General features: G+C 40.3%; 1 long non-coding RNA gene across 1 annotated transcript; it reads left to right on the forward strand.

Annotated features, from left to right (window-relative positions):
- The first annotated feature begins 2,815 nt into the window (after positions 1-2,815).
- Positions 2,816-6,105, forward strand: LOC138961685 (uncharacterized). The gene is made up of 3 exons (XR_011454279.1): positions 2,816-3,132; positions 3,924-4,014; positions 5,008-6,105. It is a non-coding gene; the product is annotated as an uncharacterized lncRNA (long non-coding RNA).
- Positions 6,106-6,618: the final 513 nt, after the last annotated feature.

The following is a 6,618-nucleotide window of genomic DNA, read 5'->3' on the forward strand; positions in this document are numbered from 1 at the left end:
ATCAGTTTCCACCGCTCCGCGCTTCTCGCTCCACGCTCCGCGCTTCTCGCTCCATGCTCCACGCTTCACACTTTACTGTCCTGCACTCTCACTCAAGCTAGTCCTTTCTACTTCACATTTTAGCTTTAATTCACTTTCTAAACTTAGATTAGTTTTTCCGCCACGCTCCGATATAGGTTACTTAGCCTCTCCATAGATTTATGTTTAGCCTTTTATATATTGATATTATGAGCTGATTCCGAATTACCATGACATCGACAAATATTCAATAAACTTTAATTAATTTTCCAATTCTAGTGTTCGTTTTGTTTTGTGAGCGCGTCGGTTCTTTATAGCACCAAAATTACATCCTCCAGAATTTATATAAGCCATCACAGAATCTTACAGCTACTCAAGGGCAAGCACAGTCAATAAATATGAAACAAAAGACGATATGCTCCCCCTCGGAGGACAAAAAAGCTGGTCTGTCAACAACCCATCAAACATCTTATAATGTTGCTAAATAAATCATTATTTACGTAAACAATGAATTATTTACGTAAACAATGAATTGTTTAGGTAAATAATAAATGGTTTACGTAAACAAAAAATTATTTAGAATTGTTTTACATTGTTTATAAACAATTACTTATTTAGCACATGAGCTTCTAAATAATGATTATTTAGCTAAACTGGTGAAAAAAACATGAAAAAGTATCCAAATAATTATTTGACAAATGGAATGCCATACAGATCTGCCGGTGATTTTCATTTCCTCCGCTTCGTGAGTCACTTGATCCACAGATTTAACGAACATTGAATGTTCTTTTAGTTCTTGTGACGGAAGTAAAATCAAGGCATTAAGTGGGCATTCCTGAGTCCTCTGCTGGCTTCATGTCCACACAGTAAATCGCACAAACTTGCAGGGTTTGGGGGGTAGTTTATTACTTTGAAGAAGAACAGCTAGTCGTCGCTGCCCGTTCAGCATTCTTCGCGCGAGTTCCAAACAACTCGAAGAGCAGACATGTAACATGCGGGATTTTGGCAAGCGGAAATGACGTAGATCTAATGTCATTCAAGGGTGGGAATGTCAAGGCCAGTTTTTGACTGGTTTTGAATTGAAGTTGGGCTCCGAATGGAAATAAACACTTCCTCCAGCTGCGCGACCCATTGATAACAACAGTTGGAACAGGTCTTGCGAACTGGCTACACACTGTTACGGTCAAAGTAAACACTCATCTGAGGTTGCAGGTAATGGCGGACTTGACTTCCTTCATAACCAAATATCACTCTTCTGACAAAAACACGCAAATGCTATGTTAAACCGGAAAATACGTAAACCGGATAAGGAAGCGCATCAAAACCAAAATGGCAGCCCCCATGAAATCCGAAAGGTCAAGCAAACAAGTCGTGATATGTGGAGGAACAAAGAACAACTTGAGACTCTCAGTTAAAAGGCAGCTCTAACAAACTGTGTCAAAAGTAAATTTTAAGGGGCTTATTGTCCGTCAGGTCTTATTTGCCTATATTGGACATGAATTGGTTTATACGATTCGAATTTTACGCCCTCACGGCTTTTTGATGTTTGCGTGTTTAGGTGGTATCAGCCATCTGCACTTATGGTAGAATGACCAAGATCTTTAACATGCCATTGTGGTGACACGGGGGTGGGAGATGGATACCGTCTCTGGGTCTGCACATAAAGTTGACCCGTGTCCGTCCCGGCCCGGATTCGAACCAGTGACCTCTCGATCACAAGTCCAGTGGTCTACCACCTGAGCTACCCGGGCCCCCAAACTGTGTCAAACAGAGCAGTAATGTATATATATGCACATTAATACCTTTTCCCCACAGGCAGCGATCCAAAATGAAAAACACACCTGCCTATATTCACGACTGTTTTGCTTGACCTTTCGGATTTCATGGGGGCTGCCATTTTGTTTTCATCTCCGAAGTGTGTTCCGGTCTGAAACCGGGTTAAAACACCACGAGGCGGAAACCCCAAAACAATGACGGCCGCCTTTTTCGAAATAACATTTTCAGAGATTGTACACAAAAACAACGCCCGAACGGAAAGACAGAATGTGTCTTTCGCTAGATTGCAAGTCAGGCTTTTCACTTTTCCGATGAAGACAACCGCTGAGAGTGGAGAAACGACGCTGTTCGACTTCAAAATCTCCAGTCGCAGACGACCTTTGCTTTCGCAGTACAGTCTATAGGCAGGTGCAATGTTACTCATTTTGATCAGCTCGTTTACGTATATTTTTTGCATTCAGATCAATTAGAAGGGTAGTTATTTTTTCCGAAATGTAGCGAAATGTAGCGAAATGTAGCAAAAAGTAGCGAAAAGTAGCAAAATGTAGCGAAATGTAGCGAAATCAAACACTGTACAAAAGGAAGACGTGGAACTTGCGAAGAAAATGCGAAAAAGTGTTTGTGGGTTATCGTCCCTAGTCACATGCTGGCGGCGAAAACAAAATGGCGGATCGCGTAGGTACCGATCGCGTGCGAGGTGGTGGTAAATTGTGCTCGGCTTTTTGTTGCAAGAACGCCCGTTACAAACAGAGCTGCTTCGGGAAAACTTTCCACAAGTTCCCTAAAGAAGAAAAAAGGTGGGTTGTGCAGTGATTATTTCATCAGGTTTACCTTCTTCAGAATGAGAATGCAATGGCTCGAGTCAACTCACTCAGTAGACTACAGCGTCAGCGAGTACTTACGACTGTGAGTGTGAGTCAGCAGTCAGTACAAAACAACAGTTTACACTTGATGACAAACTACCCGTGGGCATATTTGCCGAATCCTTTATCAAACCTTGCTTACGGGAAAACTACAGTACAAAGGTACATCACTCATCCGTTTTGCGTTCAGGCAGAGCGTTAGATTTAGACTGAAGATCTGATTTAGCTTTTTTTGTCTTTCCTTTTTGCTTAGTTTAACAATAACATTGTTGTTTTTATTGTCAAACTAGGTGCAGAATATGGGTGCAATTCACAAGGCGAGAGGACTTTGAAAAGCTGCAGCCAGCTGATGTTCAAGGTCTCAAGCTTTGTACTGATCACTTTGAGGCCAACCAGTAAAACAATCCTGCAGAGAGGATCACTTGTGTGGAATGCTGTCCCGACATTGTTTGCAGTGCCCAATCCACCACCGAAGGTTATTTATTTATTGGTTTTAGGTTTTTGCAAACCAAAGAAGCACACTATTAAATGCAGGTTGAGTAATGACAAGTTTGAGGCTGATGTAAGAATTGAAAAAAACAGCATTGTTCCCATCAAATAATGCCTGTTTGCATTTAGCGCAAAAAAATGATAAGGCCAACAAAAAAAAGTTACTTATTTTGGATCGACGTCTTGATTATGATGATATGATGAACTTATTTTGCCAAAAAACAGCCCCAAATGGCAAAAAAAAGTATAGGGTCGGTGTCAACAACAAAAAAGTTGTATGTTTCTGGTCACCTGACCCTACCTATGTTTTCCCGACGACCCTAGACTTTCTTTTTTGCATTTTCAAAAATAAAAGGGGTATTCGAAAATCAATTGTTTTCCTGTTTTTCAACAAAATAAGTTAAAAAGATGGTTTTGAAAAAAAAAAGTTTAGAAAAAAAAATCTCCACCTTTAGTCATGTTAGGCCACAAAAAAAGTCTGTTTACGGTAACATAGGCCCCCCAAAAATAGCGTCGGTAGGTCGGCTTTTTATTTTTGTATTTTAGCCATCTGAATATTTTAATTTTATTTTTTAATGCCCCAAAAAAGTCTAGGGCCGGTGGGAAAAAAATAGGGTCGGTCCGGATACTGTAAACAGATTATTTTTTGTTTTGCCTTACCAGAAACATACACTTTTTTGTGTGGCCTAAGACCAATGCCATGAAATTGGGAGAATTGTTTCATTGTGACTGGGTGTTGGTTGTGAGTTTGTCAGTTAAAGAGCTGTGCATTTGCAGGTTGCTAGTGGGAGGAAGCCACCATCGCAAAGGGTAGCTACAAATGAAGCCAGCACCGACCTGTCGCCTGATGCACAAATTGTTCAACCAGGTAAGAGATTTTTAACCATGAAGAACACCCTGACATCAAAAAATGTTTAAACCCATCCATTACATAGTTGATAATTGCTGTAGAGGGTGACGGGAGCTGTGGCGGGGTGGTAAGACGTCGGTCTATTAACTCGGAAGGTCGAGGGTTCGAATCCCGGTCGCGGCCGCCTGGTGGGTTAAGTGTGGAGATGTTTCCGATCTCCGAGGTCAACTTGTGTGCAGACCTGCTAGTGACTTATCCCCCTTCATGTGTACACGCAAGCACAAGTACGCTTGAAAAAGATCCTGTAATCTATGTCAGAGTTCGGTGGGTTTTAGAAACACAAAAATACCCCGCATGCTTCCTCCGAAAGCGGCGTATGGCTGCCTAAATGGCGGGGTAAAAACGGTCATACACGTAAAATTCCACTTGTGCAAAAAAAATGAGTGCACGTGGGAGTTTCAGCCCACGAACGCAGAAGAAGAAGCTGTATAGGGCGGATGCATGGATGGATGAAATTGTACCTGTAGTTCCCACACGTAAAGATGGGAAACATATCCTGTTAGAGGCATGGTGTAACAAGAAACAATTAAGTGGCTCTATTCCCATCTCCCCCCCCCCCCCCTTTCCCCGTCGCGATATAAGCTTCGTGGTTGAAAACGACGTTAAACACCAAATAAAGAAAGAAAGAAAGAGGCATGGTGTGTGAGGAGTTTACCTGGTACTGTTGTCCTAATCAATCAATCAATCAATCAATATGAAGCTTATATAGCGCGTATTCCGTGGGTACAGTTCTAATGGCCTCACCCATTCAGTACCAAACAAGGTCAATCCCATCATTGTTCCACATCGTATCCATAGTTGCTAATACACTTCATTTCTGGCCTGCCTTCCTACGCTATTGTTTATTTTCATTTTGTGATTTAATTACACGTGTTTTAATTTCTTCCAGGTTGTAGCTTGTTATGGTTATGTTATTTTATGTGTGTTTTGTGTGTGTGTTTTCTTTTTTAGATGACATTCAGGCGATCCTGGAGGACATAGGATGTAAAGCATCAAAGTCGTCATCCTCCCCATCCCCTCGTGAAGCGGAACTTCGGCAGAAGGTCAACAAACTGAGGAGCAAGGTTTTCCGATTAGAAAAGAAAACGATGGAACCCCGTGTAAAACGAGCGAGTAAATTAGCCAAGCCTCCCAAGAAAGACTTTGTAATAGAACAGTTGTCTCATATATTATCAGGCGAGGCGAGCTATTTTGCCATTTATGCCTGTTACATATTTACCGGTTATCTGCTGCTGTGTCCAATCCTGGCAGAACGCATGTTACCAAGGAGCCAAAGGAGAGTCAATGAGATGAGAGAATGTGATTAACAATTGCCAACTCTCTCCGTACAAAGAGGGTCCAAAATTGTATCAAAATATAGATGGTAGAGAATTCAAAATAAAAAAAGACAATAGACAAAACATGTACTTCGGCTCATAGAGCCTTCTTTAATTTTTGACTCATTAAGTCCATGCTCCGAGAGTCCTTTTTTTAATTTTGAATTGCCTACCATCTATTTTTTTTTATACATTTCAAAAAGATTCAACAGTCACCTTCCGTTATTCTTGAACTTGGCTATTCCTGTGATATTTTTGACGTAAAATCAATTTTTACTGTAAAACTCTTCGGCAAGAGGATTGGTCCAAGCAAACAAATAATAAACTTGTTAAGATTTTTCCTGATATTTCCGATCAATTGCCTATGGTTTTATTTAGCTAAAAGATTCAAACGTCACACCTATGACTCATGGCTATTTTTAAGGGGGGAGTAGCATCCCTGGTGTGTTGTTTGTGATGTACCTTTTAGTCTGTTTACAGTAACATAGGCACACAAAAAGAGAGTCGGTAGGTCGGCTTTTCTTAAAAAATTTTTATAACCATCTTTTTAAATTATTTTGCAAAAAAACAGGAACAAAATTGATTTTTTTCTCTTTTTCTTTTTCTCCAAATGCCAATAAAAAAGTCTAGGGTTGGCGGGGGAAAAATAGGGTTGGTCGGGATACCGTAAACAGACTATTTTGCTTTGTTTTGCCTAAGCAATGACTAACAAACTTTCTTTAGGGTCTGACATTGTATATACTAATTACTATACAATTTTTGGGGTGTTAACTAAATACATGTATACAGTTTTTGATTCCTTTTATACTTTTTCACAAATTAGCCCTCCCCCCCTTTTTTTTTGGTAGTCTGCCCTGGGGGCGGGAGGTCTCCTAATTTCGGTTTCTAGGGTCACCTTATGCTTCCCCATGAGCTGAGAACTTAATTTAAAATGGGCCTCGATTTTTTTATTTGTATTTTGTAATTGTGCCTTTGTCCAGTCACATGATTTCACTTTGTACTTAAAAACTTGGCACTGTCATCATTTATTGCTATTTATTGTTCAGTTGTTCAGTATTTATTGCTATTGGGCATCAGTTGTTCAGTTGCCCTCTTTCGAATGAGCCATGCATGCATTATGGATGTGTTTAGCGAATTGGGATACCTAAAGCCAATGTAAAAGAAGAAACAATGTGAAGCAAACATATAGCACCAAATAAAATAACCGAATCAGAATGGAAACTTCTTCAGTGTATGTGTGTGTGTG

This window comes from Littorina saxatilis, linkage group LG3, assembly GCF_037325665.1.
Source record: "Littorina saxatilis isolate snail1 linkage group LG3, US_GU_Lsax_2.0, whole genome shotgun sequence".
Classification (NCBI taxonomy): domain Eukaryota; kingdom Metazoa; phylum Mollusca; class Gastropoda; order Littorinimorpha; family Littorinidae; genus Littorina; species Littorina saxatilis.